Source organism: Gopherus evgoodei, chromosome 1 (genome assembly GCF_007399415.2).
Source record: "Gopherus evgoodei ecotype Sinaloan lineage chromosome 1, rGopEvg1_v1.p, whole genome shotgun sequence".
NCBI lineage: Eukaryota > Metazoa > Chordata > Testudines > Testudinidae > Gopherus > Gopherus evgoodei.
In genome coordinates, this window is record NC_044322.1 from 119,793,332 (window position 1) to 119,817,596 (window position 24,265).

Genomic DNA, 24,265 nt, shown 5'->3' on the forward strand with positions numbered 1-24,265 from the left:
GATTGCATAATCCTCCTAGGCTGATGCACTTTGATCTTAATAGTGCCTTTGTGGACTCATGTGGAAGGGCATGGAGGTGTCCATTCTTCCCCTTCGAGAGAGCTGCCTCAGGGAGAGAGGAAGGGAGTAGTAACAGCAGGGACTATGGTTGACCTTGGTCTGTTTCCAGGGCATGGAATGGACAGTTTCCCCTTGTGCCTCATTGTGTACTAGGTTTCCTGTACAGTGATGCATAGAACCCAAACTTAGTATTTATCTGCATTTTTTTTGTTTGTTCCAATTAAACAGTATCCAAACCACTCCCAGTTTTGTGGTGTGTTTTATGTTCTCTCCTCATATGATGATTCCAGTAAAGGCCTGATCTGTTCCTCCATTGAAATGAATGACATGACTTATCTTTGCTTCATTGGGGCCATACCTAGGGTCCAAGTCTGAGAACATTTACTTCTCCACGTAATCCAGTTGAAGTCAATGGAAATATATGTGTGAGTAAGGCTATATTTACATGACAGAGTCTGTATTGGCATAGTCCCCTCCAGTAGACACAGTGTACACCCATACAAAGAGGTTTTCTGCTGGTGTAGGAGCACCATCGCACTCAGTGTTAGCTAGCTAGAAGTCTACTTTGGAGTTAGCTATCTTGAGTAGTTTTGTATCCTCTGCATATTTTGCCGCCTTATGGTTTACCCCCTTTTCCAGATCATTCATGAATATGTTGAACAGTACTAGTCCCAGTACTGACCCCTGGGGGACACCACTATTTTACCTTTCTCCATACTGAGAACAACCTACCCTTTGTTTCCTATCTTTTAACCAGTTACCAATCCATAAGAGCACCTTCTCTCTTATCCTGTGGCAGCTTACTTTGCGTAAGAGCCTTTGGTGAGGGACCTTGTCAAAGGCTTTCTGAAAATAAGTATACTATATCCACTGGATTCCCTTGGTCCACGTGCTTGTTGACACCCTCCAAGAGTTCATTGGTGAGGAATGATTAACCTTTGCTAAGACCACGGTGACTCTTCCTCAACAAATTATGTTCATTTATATGTCTGACAATATTATCCTTTATTATAGTTTCAACCAGTTTGCCTGGTACTGAAGTCAGGTTTACAGGCCTCTCATTGCTGGGATCACCTCTGGAGCCCATTTTAAAAACTGGCATCACATTAGCTGGCCTCCAGTCATCTGGTACAGAAGCTGATTTAAATGATAGGTTACAGACTACAGTTAGTAGTTCTGCAATTTCACATTTGAGTTCCTTCAGAACTCTTGGTTGAATACCATCTGGTCCTGGTGACTTATTGCTGTTTAATTTATCAATTTGTTCCAAAACCACCTCTAATGATACCTCAATCTGGGACAGTTCCTCAGATCTATCATCTAAAAAAAATGGCTCAGGTTTGGGAATCTCTATCACATTCTTAGCTGTGAAGACCGATGCAAAGAATTCATTTAGTTTCTCTGCAATGGCCTTATCTTCCTTGAGTGCTCCTTTAGCACTTCGATCGTCCAGTGGCCCCACTGGTTGTTTAGCAGGCTTCCTGCTTCTGATGTACTTAAAAAAAAATTTGCTATTACTTTCTGATTCTTTGACTAACTGTTCCTCAAATTCTTTTTTGGCCTTCCTAATTGTATTTTTATGCTTCATTTGCCAGTCTTTATGCTCCTTTATATTTTCCTCACTAGGATTTAACTTCCACTTTTTAAAGTATGCCTTTTTGCATCTCACTGCTTCTCTTACTTTGTTGTTTAGCCACAGTGGCTCTTTTTTGGTTCTCTTACTATGTTTTTTTAATATAGGGTGTACATTTAAGTTGAGCCTCTATTATGGTGTCTTTAAAAACTTTCCACACAACTTGCAGAGGTTTCACTTTTGGCACTGTACCCTTTAATTTCTGTTTAACTAACCTCATTTTTGTGTAGTTCCCCTTTCGGAAATTAAATGCTGCAGTGTTGGGCTGCTGTGGTGTTTTTCCTGCCACAGGGATATTAAATTTAATTGTATTATGGTCACTATTACCAAGTGGTCCAGCTATATTCACTTCTTGGACCAGATCCTGTGCACCACTTTGGACTAAATCAGGAATTGCCTCTCGTGGGTTCTAGGACCAGCTGCTCCAATAAGCAGTCATTTAAGGTGTCAAGAAACTTTACCTCTGCATCTCATCTTGAGGTGACATGTACCCAGTCAATATGGGGATAATTGAAATCTCCCATTATTATTATTATTATTAATTATTATTATTATTATTATTGAGTTTTTTATTTTAATAGCCTGTCTAATCTCCCTCAGCATTTCACAATCACTATCACTATCCTGGTCAGGTGGTTGGTAATATATCCGTGCCACTTTAAATCACTATCACTATCCTGGTCAGGTGGTTGGTAATATATCCGTACCACTTTATTCTTCTTATTAGAGCATGGAATTTCTATCCATAGAGATTCTATGGTACAGTTTGATTCATTTACGATTTTTACTTCATTTGATTCTATGCTTTCTTTCACATATAGTGCCACTGCCCCCCAGCACGACCTGTTCTGTCCTTCCGATATATTTTGTACCCTGGTATTACTGTATCCCATTGATTATTTTCATTCCACCAAGTTTCTGTGATGCCAATTATATCAATATCCTTATTTAATACGAGGCACTCTAGTTTACCCGTTTTATATAGCACTGGTATATAGGCACTTTAAAAACTTGTCTCCTTTTAGCTGTCTGCCATTACACAATGTAATTGAATGGGACTCTTTTTTATTTGACTGTTTCTGATCAGACCCTACCTGTATTTTATCATTTTCCATCCTCTCGTCCTCACTAGCACATAGAAATTCTCTATAAATAGATCCTCCCTTAAGGGATGTCTGAACCATGTGCTCCTCCACACCTGTCGGCTTTCCCCCAGTCCTTAACCTTAAAAAGGTTGTAGAACAGTTTTTAAACTAAGTGCCAGCGATGTGGTTCCATTTTGGTTTAGGTGGAGCCCATCCTTCCTGTGTGGGCTTCACCTTTCCCAAAAGTTTCCCCAGTTCCTAATAAATCTAAACCCCTCCTCCCTACACCATCGTTTCATCTACGCATTTAGATTCTGCAGTTCTGCCTGTCTAACTGGCCCTGCAGGTGGAACTGGGAGCATCTCAGCGAATGCTACCATGGAGGTCCTGGACTTCAGTCTCTTACCTAGCAGCCTAAATTTGGCCTGCAGGTCCTCTCTCCTATCCTTCCCTATGTCATTGGTACCTACATGTACCATGACCACCAGCTCCTACCCAGCACTACACATAAGTCTATCTAGATGTCTTGAGAGATGTCCTGATATTCAGTTTTAAATTGGCCCATTTCTTAAGTTAATGTCATGAGATTGCACAGAGCCATGTTTGTTGAACCATATTTGCATATTCAGACATGGCCTTCCAATGGCAAGCACTTCATTTGAATCCGTTCCTATCTGACACAATCCTCCTGACAACATCTCGAACATCCAGCAGTGCCTTACATCTCCATTCCACCACACTTTAAGCTGTGTTTTGCAGTTGTAGATGTCCTCCAGAAGTCTTCACAAATCTTACTTCATACTGAACTCTACAAAACCTGCGGCTGATTGAACAGTAAAAAACAGCGTTATTCACTGTGCTTCAGTCAGTGTGAAAAGACTTCGATATTCACTCTAGAAGTGGATGACTAAAGCAGTAGTTTTAGGTAGTGGAAAAAGACAAACTTGATAATATTTTTCAGCATTGCTATTCCTTAAGTCAGTAGAGAGATTTTGGGATTCTTTTTGTTCTAACTCTCTCAATATATGAGTGTAGGCCATTACTCAACATAATGCAGTAACTTTACAAGTGTATTATTCTGATGGTGTTGACAGGCTAGTAACAGTGAGAGAGGGAAACTGGACTTTTGTTTCAAGAGTAAATTACAATTTATGTGAAAGAGAAGACTAGCACTAAAACTGCATTAAAAATAATGTAAAATTACTAACTTCAGAGCAATAAATTATTTGTAATCTCTCAAAACAGCATCTTTGTTCTTCAGGCTCCTTGTGGGCTTTTGTTTGATGTTCCTGTTATAATGAAATCCAAAAATTACAATCTGAATTGTGGAAGAGAGATGTATATAGAAACACAGGAAAGACATACATTACCCGGTCACACCACAGAAACATTTGGTTTAACACCTTGTTCTCCAGCAATGGCTAATACTTATTGTTTCTTATTACTGCGACCTTTTTAAGGTTAAGTGCCAGCCTCCCTATGGCCAGGTTTACAGTGCTGCTTCTGGAAAGATATATAAGTATCTTTGTTTACTTGGAACTAGAACTGGTTGGAAAATATGATTAATATTTTGATGAAAAATGCTGATTTGTTGAAACTATGGAAAATAAGGTCTGGTGCGATGAATATCCCATTTAAAAAAAATGGAGAAAAAGACCTTTTGAAATAGTCTAAATGATTTGGACATTTTCTAAACAAAAAAATTGCTGTTTTGGGGTTAAAAATGACTTTCTTTCAGTATTTGAGCTAATTAGACTGAAAAAGATATTTTCAAATGTTCCAAATCAAAACACCTTAAAATGATCAAAAAGAAAACTTTCTGATTGACTCAAAATGAAAAATAAATGTGTTTTTTTGGTTTGTAAATATTTGAGATTTTAACTTTGCATTTTATTCGAGACAGGAAAAACTTTTAACTTTCAAATATTTGCAGGATAGGAAAACCATTTCAAATCCAGCTCCCCTTGAAAGGTCGCACCATTGTGATGGAGTTCTTATTGTGATTTTGTTTCCAGCTGGATAGCCCCAAAACAACAGAAAAGCCCGGAAGTCTTCCCTGAATGTTTTTGCATCTAAGCTACAGGCTTTTCACGCTGATTTAAATTTATTATAGTTTGAACAAGTTACCTTGTGCTGAGATTTTGTTTGTTTGTTTGTTTTTAGAAAGCCAGTACCACCACATGACCCAATGCCTACTCAAGAAGTAGTTTTAGCATTAAAAAATTAACTACAGTTTTCTTTCTTCCCATCTTAATTCATATTTCTGGATTATGAATGGAGAAATTAATTATTTTGTAATCTATTGACCAGTATAGTATAAAATGCTTTTAGGTCAGAGGTGGGCAAACTATGGCTCGCTGGCCACATCTAGCCCACGGGACTGTCCTGCCCGGCCCTTTAGCCTCCCTGGCCGGGAGCTTGACCCCAGCCCCTCCCCCGCAGCCTCAGCTCGCCATGTCGCCAGCACTCTGGGCAGTGGGGCAGCCAGCTCCTGCTGGGAAGCCGCTGGGTGTAGTGTATTAAATTGCTTCCAATAGGAATGTCCTACTTATGGAGCATCAGGACTGGCAGCTGTGAGTAGCACATTCCTACAGGGAGCAATTTAATACATTACCCCAGTCCTCTGTACACTTTCGGAACCCTGATGTGGCCCTCAGGCCAAAAAGTTTGCTCACCCCTGTTTTAGGTCATTCAACAAGTTGAATTGTTTGCCAGGTCAAGGGTGAGATTGTAGACAATAAATCTAAAACCGGTAAATAGTCATTGAAAAGTAAATCTGAGGTGCTGTTGCACTGGTCTTTTAATAAATGTTTCTGGTATCTGTCATGCTTTGTAATAACTTGAAAGTTGAAATTTCAGCTCTGAATTGCCATTCACGCTCACAGTATTATTCAATTTCTTTTCCATCCTGGGATGTCCTTGGTGAATCAGCTGTGAAATCCACACAATTATAGTCTGTATCGGTCATTTTCAAGGCACTGCATTTAGCCATTTGGAGTGGAAAGCCATCAACTTCATGAAAAAACTTGTACAAATACATGGGTACAGACTAACATGGCTGCTACTCTGAAACAATTATAGTCTAGAATTTTCCAGTATTCATGAAAAAAAGCTGTTTATTTCTGAGCTATGAGCATTACAATTCAGATTTCTTTTGCATAGTGCCTTCCATATATTTCATCTCCAGATGCTTTGATGGGGTTAAATAATAGTTTTATTTAACTTTGCAACTATCACCTTCCCTTCACTTTTATTTTAAATACATGGGAAAGGGAGAAAAAAGATAGTTTCAGCTATTTGAGAACAGATAGACAGTAAATGGGGTGAGGATGCATGTTGTTCTTGAAGGGGCTGCTGAGAAAGAGAGAGAACTCTATGGGGATATTTACTTAGCAGCTGGGAACGTACTTCCCAGAACGGGTAGAGAGACTCCCATTAGCTCTGCTCAAGCTAGTGTGCTAGAACTAGCAGTATGGCCCCAGTGGCTTGGGTTAGCCACTTGAGTACAAACCCACCCGACCCCCAGATATGTGGCTAGCCCAACCAGCTGAGGCCACGCAGCTACTTTTAGCATGCTAGCACGAACAGAGCTAGCATGTGTCTGTATGCCGCTTTGGAAAGCACACACCCAGATGCCGTGCAGACATAACCAGAGAAATAGTGACTGGAAATATGAAAGGATTAGATGAGGAAGAGGGAGTAAGTAGGAGAGTTTGAATCAAAGTCCCTAACATAGTCCCTAGCAAAGTCCCTGAACTTGTTTTCCCTAAAAGTAACCAAAAGGAAAAAATTAAATGTGAAAGTTAAAAATATCCTGTCCCTGAGAAAAACCAGCAGCTAGGCCCATATGGCCTGAGCCCCGGAAGGAGTGCAGAACGAAAACGTAGCAGGCAGTAAAATGCTAACTCCTACATTGTACTCTGTTTATAATCTACCAGATTGGGATGTGGAAAAATTAGTCAAAGAAGCATGGGCCAAACTCTGTCCTCACTTATAGCAGAGTGAATCTTTAGCATGGCTAGGCTAGGGAAATAGGGTGTGCTTTAAAGCTGTTTAGGTAGGCCCTACCACTGATCACTCCCAGATAATACATTTTTAAACATGATTATCTGTGTCAGGAGTGAAGTGGTGTTTGCTGCCTTCAGAGCTGGGCGGCCGGAGAGCGGTGGTTGCTGGCCAGGCACCCAGCTCTGAAGGCAGAGTCGCCACCAGCAGCAGCACAGAAGTAAGGACGGCATGTTATGGTATTGCTACCTTTACTTCTGCACTGCTGCCTTCCGAGCTGGCCCTTGGTCAGCAGTCGCCACTCTCTGACCACCACCTCTAAGGCAGCAGCACAGAAGTAAGGGCATTGGTATGGTATTGCCACCCTTACTTCTGCACTGCTGCTGCCAGGGCGCTGCCTTCAGAGCTGTCTCCTGGCTAACAGGTGCTGCTCTCCTGCTGCCCAGCTCTGAAAGCAGCACAGAAGGAAAGGTGGCAATACCGCAACCCCCCTGAAATAACCTTGTGGTCTGCCCTGCAACTCCCTTTTGGGTCAGGATCCCCAGTTTGAGAAACGCTGGTCTTCCTCGTGAAATCTGTATAGTGTAGGGTAAAAGCACACAAAAGACCAGTTTTCATGGAGAAAGGCCAGATATCACAGTCTGTGATGTGTGTTTCATGGCTGTGAATTTGGTAGGGCCCTACTGATGAGCTGTAGAGCCTTTCAACTCTTTCAACCACCTTGAATCCAGCCCAGCTCCGCAGAGAGTAAAAGTTGTTCCCATCCAATGGATGTTTTCTTGGGCCCAATGTAAGAGAAGTTTCATGGATCTCAGTAATAGCTCCCATGTCACACTCACTACTGTATGCGGCACTAGCCTGCAGGCTCTTTGAGGCAAGGACCGTCTCTTACTATACGTTTGTACAATGGTTAGCACAAAGCAGCCCCATGCTCAGTTGAGTCCTCTAGTACAGTTTCTCAACACATGGGTTGCCACACAAAACTGGGTCACTAGAATGCGTCAAAGGGTCATGGGGTTGGCTGGGCTCAGCTTCCCCGCTCTGGGTATTGTGATCTACTGCATGGGATCACAGCACTGCTCAGATCTGGCCTTTCTGTCATGATTATGGGAGGCCAGATAAGTCAAATTTGAGCGAATGTTACTGCAATCTCATGCACCAGGTCTCTAAACCCTTCTCACAAATGTGGTCTGGCTGTCCCCAGAGGTTGCAATGCCCAGAGCAAGAAGATGAGCCCAGCCAGCCCCACAGGACGGGAGCTGAGAGGGAGCAATTGGTTTCAGGTTCTCCAGTATTTCTCCCCCTCCCCCACCACACACACACGATGCACTGCCCCATGCCCCACAGCCAGACAACACCCAGGCTTCCAACCCCCCATTATGCTCCCCAGTCTGGACTCCCCCGCCACTTCCCATCAGCCAGGCAACTCCCGCTCTGTCAAACCACCCATCCTGGCCCCTGCTGCCTCCAAGCTCCTTCCTCCAGCCCCCTCGTTTTACCTCAGGCTTCCAAATTCTTCCACCCCTTTACCCTCTGCCTCCCACAGACTGGGTGTGTGTGTGTGTCTCTTTTGGAGAGTTGTTGGCTAGCCAACCCTCTGCCCCATATCTTCCCCCTATTCCTGCCCCATCTCCCCCAGAATCCCAATTCCTTCCTCACTACACCCCCAGATTTACTCCCAGGCTCCCAAATCCCCCTCATCCCTTGTCCTCTGTCCCTCCATGAGCCTTGGGGAAGGCTGTGTGTTTTTGGGGGTTATCTTGGCTCTTCACCCCTCCTTCTCTCCCTCCAGTTAACAGCTAGGGAAGGCCCCCTATCAGAAACATCTGTCGGGGGATATGTGAAATATTGGTTTGGAGCCCTGCCTTTCAGTGGACCTCTGCGGGGCGGGGGGAGGTGGAATCAAGTCTGGGGGCACGTCCAGGTCGATCTCTGGGTTGCAACAGGCCATCAAGGTTTACAAATGGGTCCTGAATCTGAAAAGGTTGAACAACAGGGTTCTGGTGAGAGCTCCTGCTGCATGTGCCAACTCCTGATTAACTATAAATTTGCAAGAGTTAACACCACTCTCATTGTCTCTCTTTCTCTCTCACACACGCACTATTGGGAGTGTATGGAAGAAATTCAGATCAGGAGACCGATTTAAAAACAAGATTAGTTCTTTTTAATTTAATGATTTTTTTGAGACAGACTCACGATTTTTGAGGGTGTGGTTCATGACCTTTAAACATGGGTGGGTGGGTGTCAAAACTGAGGTACTGTGATACCACGGATTGGGGAAGACTTCATTAGCCTCTGCTTTAAAAAAAATCTTAGCAGTTGCCAACTGAGCGTTCTCAGCAATGATTTTTTTCACTGATATCACTATTATCAAATCCATCTTTATTTTTTATGTTTGGTCACAGACGTGAACTTCATTAAGCACCATTTACATTGCCCAGTTTCACATTACAGCTGTTTTCAATTTTCTTGGTTGAAAAAACATGGCACTCCTCTTTATTTAAGTTGGAAAAATGATTGTCACTATTATACTTTCCCTTACAAAACTCAAAATCCCCAGAAGGGACTTTGCTCATGCTTTCCAAAAATAAATTCACCTTTTGATAGATACCAAACATGGAAAATTTCAGAGAGAGAGGTAAATGTTTTGGAAAGTGTTGTACATATGAAAATAAGTTATAACTGAAACTATTTTGCAACCTTAGATACAGTGCTAGCTATGTGACTCATATAACATTTAAGAAGATCTACTATTATAGGAATTGAATCATGCTAATTTAGTCAGGTTTCTAGACAGTTCTATCACTTTATAGATTACTCTTTATAGAAATGGATGTCTGTCTTTTAGAAAAAAAAATCAAACACTCCAACCAATCAACCATTTAAAGAATGTATCTTCTCTACAAGGTTGTTTAATCCCTTTTAAACAGGAAATAACATAAAATGTTATGGGTTATGATATTTGGAATAACAACATCTCATTTGCCAAAGGTGCGTGTGATTTGGTTAGTGGTGGCTGTGTGTGTGGGGGGATCACTTCATGTTTTAGTGTAAGCAAATATATTATGCTAGGAGCATAGAAGGTCTCACAGTGATCAGAGGCTGGATCTTAAAGTGCGGTCTATGGCTATCATTCTTTAATTTAGGAGTTAGGTTTGCCAACTTTCTAATCACACATAACCAAACACCCCACCCCTTTGTCAAGGCCCCGTCCCCCTCCTCCGAGGCCCTCCCCCCACGCTCTGTTGGTCACTCTCCTCCACCCTCACTGGGCTGGGGCAAGAGGTTGCGATGCAGGAGAGGATGTGGGGTCCAGGCTCCAAGAGGGAGTTTGGGTGCAGGAGTGGGCTCAGGGTTGGGGTTGGAGTGTGGGAGAAGGTGCAGAGTGTGGGCTCTGGGAGGGGCTCAGGGCTGGGGCAGGGGGTTGGGGTGCGGGAGGGTGTTTGGACTCCAATGGGGTGGCGCTTACCTCAGGCGGTTCCCGGTCAGCGGTGCACTGGGGCTAAGGCAGATTCCCTGCCTGCCCTGGCTCCATGTGGCTCCCGGAAGTGGTTGCCATGTTCAGCTCCTAGGTGCAGGGGCAGACAGGCGGCTCTGCATGGTGCATGCTGTCCACGCCACCCCCACAGATCTCATTGGTCAAAGTTTATGGCCAATGGGAGCTGCAGAGCTGGCACTCGGTGCAGGAGTAGCGCGCAAAGCCTCCCCTATCATCCCTCCACCTAGAAGCCAGACATGGTAGCCACTTTTGGGAGCCACATGGAGTCAGAGCAGGCAGGGAGCCTTCCTTAGCCCCACTTCGCCACCGACCGGACTTTCAATGGCCCAGTCAGTAGTGCTGACTAGAGCCGTCGGGGTCCCTTTTTGACCAGACATTCCGGTCGAAAACTGGATGCCTGGCAACCGTATTAGGGATTCTCAAGTTGTGGGTCTGTAAGTACTTTTTACTCAATCTCTGCATGCAGGACTGAGTTCAGTGCAATCTGGGGAGTCTGTATTGCTAGCCCTAACTGTTCAAAAAATGTTAGACCACACAAAAATAATGTGACTGGCAATTTCTGGTTAAAAGTGCCACTTGAAATGTACACCCAGGCCTAGTCTCCACTCTAGTAAAATAACCTGTTCCTGATGATGGTTGTCAGCAAAATGTGCAGCAGAGCACCAAAGACAAAGATCAAGCTATGTTTGATATCAGGTTTCAGGAATGGGTCATCCTTCTAGTGCAGACCAGGCCAAAACACGCGTGCGCACACGTGCCCCTGCACTCTCCTTGGTTCAGAGGAAAGTTAGTCATTGAATTCTGCTTCCTCTTGTAGTTTTTTTGAAAGGGGAAGGGAGTGCTGCTTAGGGTATATGCTGCTAGGAATATGCCTCTCAGCCCGAGTGGACAGACTACTGCTACTGGGGACCGAACTAGCATGCTAAAAATAGAGTGGGCTATTGCGCCTCTGGAAAACAGTGGGAGAGAGGCCCTGGACTCAAGAAGCTTGGAAGCTTCAGCCCTTATGTATAGGACTGTTAATTTTTCTCTCTGGACTTTTGACTGAACTGTTTATCTGTCTGGCCCTTAAGCAGATTAGTGCTCTAGGCCAGGGCTGGCCAACCTGTGGCTCTGGAGCCACATGCAGCTCTTCAGAAGTTAATATGCGGTTCCTTGCATAGGTGCTGACTCCAGGGCTGGAGCTACAGGTGCCAACTTCCTATTGCTCAATCCCCAGGCCCTGCCCCTTCCTGCCGCCTCCTCTGCTGCACCCTTGTTCCTCCCCCCTCTGTCCCAGAGCCTCCTGTACACTGTGAAACAGCTGATTGCAGTGGGCAGGATCTGTTACGGACTAGGGACTGAAGGGCTAGGCAGCAGTTCTGCAGAAAAGGACCTAGGGGTTACAGTGGATGAGAAGCTGGATATGAGTCAAGAGTGTGCCCTTTTTGCCAAGAAGGCTAACAGCATTTTGGGCTGCATTAGTAGGAGCATTGCCAGCAGATCGAGGGACGTGATCATTCCCCTCTATTCGACATTGGTGAGGCCTCATCTGGAGTACTGTGTCCAGTTTTGGGCCCCACACTACAAGAAGGATGTGGAAAAATTGGAAAGAGTCCAGCGGAGGTCAACAAAAATGATTAGGGAACTGGAGCACATGATTTATGAGAAGAGACTGAGAGAACTGGGATTATTTAGTCTTCAGAAGAGAAGAATGAGGTGGGATTTGATAGCTACTTTCAACTACCTGAAAGGGGATTCCAAAGAGGATGGATCTAGACTGTTCAGTGGTATCAGATGACAGAACAAGGAGTAATGGCCTCAAGTTGCAGTGGGGGAGGTTTAGGTTGGATATTAGGAAAAACTTTTTCACTGGAAGGGTGGTGAAGCACTGGAATGAGTTACCTAGGGAGGTGGTGGAATCTCCTTCCTTAGAGGTTTTTAAGGTCAGGCTTGACAAAGCCCTGGCTGGGATGATTTAGTTGGGGATTGGTCCTGCTTTGAGCAGGGGGTTGGACTAGATGTCCTCCTGAGGTCCCTTCGAACTCTGATATTCTATGATTTTATGAGGTGCTGGGGGGCGTGGGCCGAGGGACGTGCTGGCCGCCGCATCCAACAGCTCCCATTGGCCTGGAGCAGCAGACCACGGCCACTAGGAGCTGCAATCAGCCAAACCTGCGGACGCGACAGGTAAACAAACTGGCCCAGCCCACCAGGGGCCTTCCCTGCACAAGTGGCGGTACAAGTTTGAGAACCACTGCTCTAGAAAAATTAAACTACCTGGCAGTGGCAATAGAAGTTTGCAATTGCCAATGGCTGTAATAATGTTTTAGCAAGGAGTCTTCTTTCTCCTGAAATAAATTGTGTTTTGCAGCAGCACGTAACCAAATTGTAGTTATTTTAAAATAAAATCTATGCTGGCTTGGGTTGTAAATGACATTGCTGTTTATTTTTCTGGCAAAAATATAGCTGCCTGTGAACTATCTAGCTGTGGCCTCTAGTTTTTATTTTCTCTCTCCAAATTATATTCTTGTCTTGCAGCAGTGGCTCGGGCCGCTAAATTGTGTCATATTCCCTTCTAGTGGATGGTTCACATGTCATAGAGGATAAGAGACTATGACTAGTGCTTGCTAATGGAGTTATTAGTTTAGCTCAAATAGTTGAGGGCTGTATTTTTGGTGCTTGAGGTCTTGGGTTCTAAATATCTGATGATGATCTGTAGTAGGGGGGTTGTAGTGCCCTGAAAACTGCTATGTGGCTTGGCTAAAAAATGAAAATATTTGCTTTTATGGCAGAGGACTCTTTGTACTCCCTGATTATAACAGAAATGTTCAGACCTAAACAGTCTCTTCCATGGTTCCCATAGACCTTTGATCAGCACACTATTGAATATATGCAAACTAAAGCTTGGCCTCGGGTATGCTCAGCAGTGTAGCTGGCCCTGTTCCCAAGGCATTACTTATGGTGTACAGGTAATGAGCTCAGTCCACTAGCTCTGCAGCCTCAGTCCCTTCTCACATTTGTTGAGGGGAAACTTAGTTCTCTTCACTTCACTCCTCTTCAGTCCCTTCCAGCCCACCTTCCCTTTGCTGCTGTGCCTAAGATCATTCAACTTGCACCCAGCTTCCCTCTTGGTCTGGCAGTCAGGAAACCTGGTGCTGTCACTTGCCCAGATAGCACTTCTTCTTGTCTCAGGCTTCTCTGGCCAGTAGTATTTTTCCCAGGCTAGTTTATTGGATATGCCAGAAATTCCTGGTGTTTCTCTGGAGACCCACTGGCTTTCTAGCCTCCTCTAGAGTATTCAGAGAGAAAAGCAGGCCTGATCCCATTCCCCGCTTGCAACTTCATGGGGCATTATCTCCTTACGTTGTGTCGGGGAGGGGGGTGGGGTCAGTCCCCTTCTTCTTTCTTCCAGTGGCCTCTCTCCCTTAGCCCTGCAACAGGATTCTGGAAGGGTAAACTGGTGAGAGAGATGACCTTCTCCTTCCTGGTCACACAATCTCAGTGGAGAGTAAATGCTCTGTGCCCCTCCTTTCTGTCTGTGACCCCCCTGCCTCTCCACATGCAGGCACCAACTGCAGCATGTAAGAGGAGAGGAGTCAGCAGAACTTTGTGGACTGTCCCCAGCTATTTGCCTAGCTGGTCTGCATTGTACCATCTTCTGGTGGGAGACTGGCACTGTAGCAAAGAAACAAACAAACCCTCAGGTGGTAGTTGGTACAGTCCCCTGAACTCTGGCCAGTATGAGTTTATCAAACCTAGAACAATGTCATCCAAATTAGGACTCCATACATGCTGTTTGAATGTCACCTGAACAGTTTTTACAGCAAAATATACTGTGAAATTAATGAAATACTGAGTTTGCAATTCCAGCTCTTGTATATCTCAGTGCATTACGATCTGTTAATGTACCAGAAATTATCAATGAAGGCAACAAAAGGGTAACAGACCTCTGGAACCAAAATAGTTATTTCACTAGAAAACATCAACATAATTCTAGATGGGTGGTGATATTAGGTACTGCTGCACTCAGTGCCTGCATCATATATGAAATATTTGTATTGAAATATTTTTCTTACCCTAAATACTGTGATACTAATATTCTGGTACTTATAAATTGTTCTTAAATGGTTAACCTAAGAATATTGTTTCAGCAGTGCATATATTTTATGCTATGTATAACAAACATTTCATTATGTTTATATATAAAACCATAATGAAATAAATATATATATGAAGGGATGGTTATTGACGAAAGATCAAACTTAAGTACCAACTGAAAGTTGTTGGAAAAAATTGCGTTTATATATTAGTGCCATAAATTGCACTGCATAAATCCCAGTAATAACAGCTGTGGAATATAGCTCCTTTGTTTATCATTTATTTTTTACCAATTAATTGCTTAATTTCCTGGGTCAGTTAGTTAGAGTAGGATGAAACTCAAATAAATCACATATTTTAAGCTTGTCCTCCGGCATATTTATGTGTGTTCATATTTTAGACATTTAAAATAAATCTATCATTGCAAGACACAGAAGTGCCATGTAAAATGGACAAAATTAGTGAGACATTCCAACATACCTATATCCTGATTCAGCAGTCTGTCCCCATTCAGCAAACCTCAATATCAGACTAAACTGTGGGGTTTACTTTCTCATATACCTAGTGCAGGATCCCGTTGTAGAGTCATGGCCTACTGTATGCTAGCAAGACGAGGCAGAACCTGGATCTAATGCACTAAACATACGTGCAAAATTAAGGGAATAGTATCAACACATAACTGGTTCTGTGATTGTTGGATTATTTTGTGATTAGAATAAAATGGCTTTAATAAATACAGTACATTAGTATATGGGGTAGTTAAAAGGAATCTTTATGGTTAGATGTATTGATTTTGCTGTAAGACACTTTGATTCCAACAAAATGAGTGTCACATTTCTGATTTACAAATGTATTTTTATTCATTTCAGTGCTTTTTCTCTGCATTTTCTCCTGTCCCCCCATATCTCATTCTCATTATCTGTTTGCCCAGAAATGGGGGTCAATTTGAGTCCCTTCCACATAAAATCAATAACAATAATGAAATTCTTAGTGGACTTCATGGATCATATGGCCTGCCTCCCTCTTATGGAGTAATAACTCTGCTTGTGGTTTGTTTTGGTTGATTGGTTTTGTCAATTTGTTTTACAGGCTCTTTTATTGTGAGGGTGCTGGGTAGCAGGGGATGTCAGTGTTGAATGTCTATCTTACTCTGGTGGAAAGGCTTTTTGAAGAGGAACATTTTGAAGTGTTTCCTAAAGTCAGACTCTAAAACAGTGGTTCTCGACCTGTTTATCGTTGTGGGCCACAGCTATGTGCTAATTGGGCTCCATGTGTCCTGCAGGCAGTGGGTTGAGAACTGCTGCTCTAAAAGTTTTGTTCACAAGCTGGATCCCCTCAACCGAGAATGTTTTGTTACCAGCTCTCACGCAGTTTGTCCTGGACTTCATGTGCTGTGCTTTGTCCCGCAAGAGCACAAGTATCTTGGCAATTCATAGATCAAAATTTGGTCTTTAATGTAGCTGGGTCTTGGTCCATGAATTGCTTTGAAGATTGAGACCAAGGCCTGAGACTTGCATCTGAAATTGACTGGGAGCCAGTAGAGAGACTTGAGCAAAGCCTGTTGTGCTTGTAGCAGCCTATGGAGAAAGTGGGCAGTCTTTCATCTCGTTCTTGCGTGATACAAGTTCAAGTTCTATACAACTATAGCCAAGAGTTGTAAAACATAGAGTAATCATTCTGTGAACTAGAAACTGCATCAGAATGTAGCCTCTATATTTCATGGGAAGAGGGTAAAAATTCATTTAAATGATAGTTTTTCAGCTTACAAAAGTGTCTAACTTACTTTCTTTTTTTGGTAAAATGATTGGTGGTTGAATTTCAGACTGTATTATAGCAAGACTTTATGGTTGCAATGGCGTTGTTCTCTCCTCTGGTAGATGAAGCTTATAGAAATTCTACAAAATAGAACATAACCATGCTTTATGTTCTTTCTAGCTGTTGCATACACATCTCTCTGCTTAATGGGCTATTTATTTCTGTAATTAATACTTGCTTTTAGATGTAGGCGTGCATATTTTGTATTAATGGCAATAGAACTAAAGAAATGGGAATATTTTAATCATGAGTAAATTAAATTTTAAAAAGTGAGTCTGCTGCTTATTTTTCAGTTGTGAATATATACAAATTGTCTTCATTTACACAAGGAGCTGACTAATTAAATGGCCTAAATTGCAGTTTCCAGTTAAGTGCTCCCAAATATCACACTGTGGTTAAAATTAGTTTCTAGATTAACTGAGTTTTTTTTAAAGCTTCTAATAACTTTTGCAGGATGATCAAGAAGAAAAACAGTGTAATTGTAGGTCATATCTAAGTAGGTGGGGAAGAGTGTGGGAAAAGGAAGAAAACCACTTCCTGTAGTTTACATGGCACTTAGTCAAAATGTTAGTGAAAGGATGTATTGGGGGATTTCCACACTGCATGAATGTATTTGTATTCATTTGCTTTAAAGCACTTCCTGCCCTCCAGCTGGTGGCTTCTTGCCACCTGCAGGCACACAGTTTTAGCATAATCCCTGAGTGAGTTTTAAAGAGTAAGAATGATTGGTACCTGGTTGGGCACTATTGGGATGACCTTTTTGGTTCATGGTAATCAAAACTCTTTACCAAGAGGGGATCACTGAGCTAATTAGCAGTAGATGCGGGGTTCCCTTGATAATAGACAAAGGACCAATGTCTTAGTTAGGATACAGCCTCTGTGTGCTGCTCAGGTTGTGCAAAAAGGCTGGAACCTGGCCACAGTTGGTGGGTGAGAATTTTCATGGTGGAGAGGTATTCTCAGTTGGCTTAAAATCACAGAACTGGCACTTGTGCCCACTGCCCCACATGTCGTCGAAGTGTGGGTCTGAATGCTTACTTTAACAAGCTTCTTGGACACTGGCTTTCATTGGTTCATTGCAGATTAGTGAAAAGCACATTGGACAGTAGCAGCTTCTCGAGTCTGATCTGACAGTGTGGTAATGGAAGCATTTATGAAGTCCCGACAGTTATTAAAATTATGGTAGTTCAGTCTTCACCAAGACCTCCACCACCCACAACTCCTTCATGGAAATGATAATAAATTCCTTACATCAGTGGTCCCCAACCTTTTTGTGGCCAGTAGCACATTCATGTTTTCAGAAGAGCATGGCAGGCACCAACAATTTTACAAGGCTTATTTTGTATTTGTACATTAAATAATACAAAAAAATTAATTTTACATAAAATTTTACATAAAAAATTAATATTACGTAATATATGAATCCAGAGATAAGATAGAAGCTGTGAGGACAGAGAACACCGGCGCCTGCAGCCCCGGAGTTCTCTGTCCCCAGCAGGCGCTGGGCTGCAGCTTCTCTCTGGCTTACGCCGCGGCCCAACACCTGCCAGGGACTGAGAATACAGACACCCACAGTCTGCAGCCCCGGAGTTCTCTGTCCCCGGCAGGTGCGGAGCAGCGGCTTGTCTCCCCTGCTGGGCACTAGGTGGGCCCTGCACCTGCTGGGAATGGAGAACACGATGCTCGCAGCTGGAGTTCTCTGTCCCCATCAGGTGCCGGGCCACGGCTTCTCTCCCTACTGGACACTAGGCGGGAGCACATAAATGCCCCGGCGGGCGCCATGGTGCCTGCGGGCACCACGTTGGGGACCACTGCCTTACATGGTCACAACCCCTGGCCATTTTTCAGAAGTATTTTGTCCTTTTTTGGTTGGTCCACAAGTGCACTTGGAATGTAATGTTTTGATAGGAATGTGGTGATCTGCACTGATTTGGCTGGACGTAGCTGTTGCACCCACTTGTAAGGATCCAGGCCTCGGTGATAGACTGTCAATGATTATGAGATTCTCTTTTGTTTTCTTCATACATGTAAGTCAGTGGTAGAGATTCCTTCACTGCCACTGCCCCTCCCCCAATCCTGGTATGTAGCTCTGTGGCCAGAGCATGTGAAATGGCGCAGAAATAGAGCAGAGGTTTTCAAACTGGGGTGCACCCCCATAGGGGGGCACAGAGAAACGCTTCAGGGGCTATCTGTGATGCCAGCCCCATGCAGTGTGGCCTGGGGAGGGAGTGACATGTCCTCACCCTGACTCTGCTGGCAATAGTGATGACAATCGGTGCAGCTGAGCTGATGATGAACGTGGTGTGGCGGCAAGTGTGGACAAGGGCAAACTGTATTCTGCACCACTTCAGAAACCATGGTTGAAACCTTCACTTGCAGGAAAAACATGTTACGTACTGAGTCAGTTACACCCATCGTCAGCAATGGGTCCTTTTTTTTTAGTGGACAAACTCATAATCATAATCTAATTGTGATGGCTCAATTTCCATGTTCCAGACTGGGTTTGGCTTGACATACTGACTGGATTATGTGTCATTGGGGCCACTAGGTTTATTTGGTGGGACAGCAGTTTTGGGTAGCAGAAGGAAGTAACCTGGTCCATTAGTATTATATAAGCTTTTTAATTCGGAAAGGATTATGCCTCCATTGATTTGTACCTGAACTATGTTAATAAAGTTGCAGTCTGTTGCTTTCCACCTAACATCCTGTGCCTGTCCTCATTTGGACCATGTTCTCAAGCAAGCTTGAGTAACAAGGCCTGGCCTAGTCCTACACTACAAAGTTAGGGCAATGTGAGTTACCTTTCATCAACCTATTTGTGCATGCATCTACATCAAATTTGTCTGTGACCGACATAAGCACTCCATTACAACAATGCAGTAAAACCACCCCCATGGAGAATGTTGAGCCATGGTCGATCTCCAGAGGTTGATGCAGCACAAATGTAGACACTGTGTGACCTGTGTAAACCCTAACAGTCCTCCAACAGCTGTCACACAGTGCCCCACTCTCTGTGCCAGTCACCTCTCTGGTTACAGTTTCAAACTCTACTGCCTAGAGATCACAGAGACTGGAAGCCACGCCCCTCCTATGTGTGTTTTTGAAATGCCTTTTCCAGACTGCCCACCGTGAGTGAGTTGCCAGGTGTGCTCACCTAGTTGTATGCCACTCTCCCAACTAAATAGGCCATCTCCACGCACTAGACACACTCCTGCCTGGAGCAGATATAGATCTCCTTGGCTTGTTGGGGGAAGAAGCTGTACAAATACAGCTACAGACCAGGCATAGAAAAGTGGACATCTATGAGCAGATGACATGGGTGAAGCAGACAAAGGGGTACAACTGAGATCAGCAGCAGTTTTGCATGCAAATGAAGGAACCTCACCAGGGATACCACAGGACCAGGGAGATCTCGATAAACATTTCATGGAGATTCTCTGCAGTCCTCTCGTAAGGGTTTCTAGGGAAGGCTGTCTTATTTCTTCCTCTGTGATAGGGCACTTTCCCATGCCACTGTGCAATGAGTTTGGCTGCTGTCGTTGCACTAAAAAGGCTAGCAACATATGGGCCTGGGCGGCTTCTGGATGCCAATAGCAGCTGAGCTCTCTGTGCCTTTGTTACCCTGAGGAGTTAGATATTGGCTAAAGTCCCACCGCCTGTGGAAAATAGGGCCAGCATCCAGTGCCATTGCCCTATGTTAGTGCCCATGGAATAGAGACTGGAATTTCCTAGCTTCATGCAACAGAAAATCCTTCCCCCCACCACACTTTTGATGAGCCATCCTCACCGTGGCAGGGGTTGAGGAGCAGTGACATGCTGAGGTGCTTCAAAGGAGAAGTCTCAATAAGCGTCTTATCAGAAGTGTTTATGGCAATGAAGGAAAGGAATTTTGAAACCTATCTTTCCCTTTCTGTTGTGATTTTAAATCCAGTTGTGATGCTGGCAAGCCGGATGCCAGTTCTTGCCCAGGCTATAGGCATTAGCTAAGAACTGACAGACTTATAGCTGGAGATCAGACCAGTTCACTTGTGTGTTAGTTTTGCTCAAAACAGGTATTAGTCGTATAAAAATATATTTAGTGTTTAAACTCTATGAAATGCCTGTAAGTTGCTGCATGTATTAGTCTCACTTGTAATGTCTGTATTGCATGCTGTAAGAAACTATTAAGTTTTTCTTTATAACTTTGAAAATGTTTGCTATGAACTTGTGAACCTGGGCATGAGAATCATCTGTCTTCTGCTGCCAGAAAGACTGTCAAAATCAGATGAACCATCAAGGGACATCACAATAGAAAGGAGCAAAGAATCCTGTGGCACCTTATAGACTAATAGACGTTTTGGAGCATGAGCTAGTGCAAATTTCCAGGGGCAGGTATATATATGCAAGCAAGCTAGAGATAATGAGGTTAGTTCAATCAGGGAGGATGAGGCCTCTTCTAGCAGTTGAGGTGTGAAAACCAAGAGAGGAGAAACTGGTTTTGTAGTTGGCAAGCCATTCACAGTCTTTGTTTAATCCCTAGCTGATGGTGTCAAAGTTGCAGATGAACTGAAGCTCAGCAGTTTCTCTTTGAAGTCTGATCCTGAAGTTTTTTTGCTGCAGGATGGCCACCTTAAGGCCTCTGTAGTGTGGCCAGGGAGGTTGAAGTGTTCTCCTACAGGTTTTTGTATACCTGCCCCTGGAAATTTGCACTACTTGCATCTGACGAAGTGGGTATTCACCCACGAAAGCTCATGCTCCAAAACGTCTGTTAGTCTATAAGGTGCCACAGAACTCTTTGCTTCTTTTACAGATCCAGACTAACACGGCTACCCCTCTGATACTTGACACAATAGAAAGGATTGGTTAATGGCCCTATCACACCTTGGAAATACAATGCACAACTCATCATGTGGACTTGGAAGCTAAATGATGGAAGTAAAACAAAATCACAGGAACATTTTCCTCCTTTTTGGCTGTTTGAACTCTGACCGGGCGAGAGACTCTAAACTGAAACCGGAGATCTCCAGGGGCTGTCTCCTGGGTCTGCCCAGAAAAAGACAGTGAATTGACAGATCACTACAGCTCTGTCACTCTTAAGAGTTAGATGATAACTCATTTGTGTGTATATATTTGCTTGCTGAACTTGTAAATAACTCTTATTTCCCTTTCCTAATTTAATAAACATTGAGATAGTTTATTACAGAAGTTGCCACAGGCATTGTCTTTGACATAAGATCTAGTGTACCAGCTGGTCTGGGGTAAGTGACTGACTGGTCTCTTGGGACTGGAAGCAACTTGAACGTGGTGTGATTTCTGGTGTAAGTGACCATTTATCACTAAGTCTAGTTTGTCTGGGTGGCAAGATAGACTGGACGATCTAAAGGGACTGTCTGCGGCTCTGTGGTAAGACTGTTACAGTGATCTAGGAGTTCACAGTTGTTACTTGCTTGGTGAAATCTAATTATAGAACACACACCAACAGTTTGGTATTTCTGCCCTGTTTTTGCCAGTATGCCCTAAGGGAGGCACTCATCATCATGAGCCACTCTAGAAAGCATGACGCCAATGATACCTCAGTCTGTTTTTATCAGTAGCTTCTGTCCTGGTAGCATTGAAGGTTGCTCCCTCAGCACCTGCAGAATGCCTGACCCTGACGAGGAGGAGAAAGAAGTGTACTAGGGAGAACATGTTCTGTAAGATCAGGAAAGCCAGTGCTGCATCCAACTGTGGATGAAGGGCTTGAAGGACTGATAAGGCTGACAACATAGAGAAAGGACTGTCTTTGGAGAATTCCATGGGCTCTGCTCCCTCCCCTCTGCAACATATCAGGTAGCATCACAGGCTGCATCTTTATCCCTATCACTCCATGCTGGGGAACAGCAAGGAAAGCCACAGCTTCACATACGCCGACCTATGAGAACCACAACTGGTGTATACATAACCACAATGGACAACATATAAATGTTAGCTCCCTTTCTAATTTTAAATTTTCACCTTGTTAATTTATTAAAATTGCCTGTGGGTATTTTGCAAAACTGTTTTTCCCCACTCAATAAATTTCTGGGTTTTTGGTTTGTTTGTCTTTTTTGAGAATCAAATTATTTGTATTAGTTCACAACAAATATTGCCGAAAGAACAGTGGTACTCAAAGCACGCTGTACATGCAAGTTCACACCAAGCACCACATAATTCATAGCTTCAGGAAAATGCAGTCATATTCATATTTATAAATGTACAGCAAGCACGACACAGTTCTCAGCAACACCCAAATCTCCAAGTCCAGAGAAGAGTCCAGCACAGAATGCTACAGTGGCTGACTGTTCAGGTGCTCTTCCAAAGCCTCCCTCAGCTGTGCAGCTCCACATTAGGCTCTTGTAATAGCTCTTATGTCTGGCTGTTGAAAGTCAGCAGACAACTGCTCCACCTCCAGCCTGGCAGCAGCTTTACCCCCTTTGCCTCACAGCTATTATGCAGGACACACAAGCAGCCATAACCATTGGGAATATGTTTATGTTTATCACTGAGATCCAGGCTAATGAGTAAGCACCAATAGTGTCCCTTCAGTCTACCAAAAGCACATTCACCAGTCATTCTGCACCGGTTGAGCTGGTAGTTGAATCTTTCCTTGGTGCTGTTGAGGTGATTGATGTATGGCTTCATGAGCCAGGGGAGCAAAGGGTAGGCTGGGTCCCTCAGAATCACTATTGGCATTTCTATATTCTTGGTTGGGAAAGAATATTCCCACTTGCAGCTTTCTTAATAGTCCTGTGTTCTTAAACCTGTAAGTATCCATGTACCTTCCCTGAGCAGCCTACATTGATACTGGTGATGCATCCCTGGAGATTCACCAGAGCTTGCATAACCATAGAAAAGTAGCCCTTTCTATTGATGCGCCCAGTGGCAAGATCGTTGATGCCAATATAGGGATATATGTGCTGTGTATCGCCCCACTGCAGTTTGGAAACCTTATTGCTGCAAATCTATCTGATATGTCTTACACATTGCCAAGAGGCGCGCAGTCTTTCGTAGCAAGAGACCATTAATGGCTCTACACGCTTGTATAGCAGTGGCCTCCACTGGATTTTCCAGCTTCAAAATGATTTCGCACTGATGTGTAGCAATCTGGCGTGGCATTGCTTCCACAGTGCGAGTGTCACTTGTTTTTGCACAGTCAGTGCAGCTCTCATTCTGGTGTTCATGCACTGAGAGGCTGGGGCAAGCTTGGCACACAGATCCAGAAATGTGGCCTTCCACGTCTGAAAGTTCTGCTCATCTTCCCAAACCTGCATGATGATGCGATCCCACCACTCAGTGCTTGTTTCTTGGGCCCTGAAGTGGTGCTCCACTATCTGCAGCTGCTCTGTAAATGCCACCAATAACCTTGAATTGCTTTTTCCTGTGTTCCTCAGCAAACTGTCCTCAAAGAAATCCTCATGTCCCCAGTTGTTGCGGTATTTTCTGCAGGTCTGCAAATACAGATGAATCGCTTGTCCTGTATTTGAAAAAGAGCCATGTGTGTTTGTGGGATTTTTTTTTTTAAAAAAGGTGCAAAAATTATGGGATGATGAGATGGAGAAATTTGCATGCTGGGAACTTGACCCCTAGCTCCCAGAGGTCCCTAGGTAAGTCATTTGTATAGGTAAGGCATTTTGCCAGACAGCTGCGCTTGGCACACTGGGGCTGCCTGTGGCGCACAGCCAAATATGCACACTTCCGAGCAATTATACATACTTCAGCAGCTGTATGCTGACGTAAGCACAGTTTGCGTCCATCACAATCTGTAGCATAAACATGACCTCCTTGGATGCTAGTAAAAGCAAAAAAATTGAGAGTGAGGTTTTCCCAGGCCACTTTCATCATAGTGTGCCCTTCACAAGATGTTTAAGTATGGTGGAATTTTCATACTTCTTTGAGTTTAAAGTTATTTAGTTCTGTCTTCTGCTTTTTAGGTCCTTGTATTTACTTTGTAGAAACAGAACCACTAACAAATACAAGCCTCCAGTTATCCCGTGATATATTTATAAATAAATTCTTTTCTCTCTCTTTTCCGGATGCGTGTTGCCAGCCATTACAAAGTAATGTAGAATTTGTGGGTTTGAGTCCAGACTT

At 43.6% G+C, this 24,265-nt stretch overlaps 1 protein-coding gene across 15 annotated transcripts in view; it reads left to right on the forward strand.

Moving 5' to 3' along the window:
* The window catches only part of INPP4A (inositol polyphosphate-4-phosphatase type I A), a 192,930-nt gene that overhangs the window by 87,847 nt on the left and 80,818 nt on the right, over positions 1 to 24,265 (forward strand). The window lies entirely within an intron of this gene.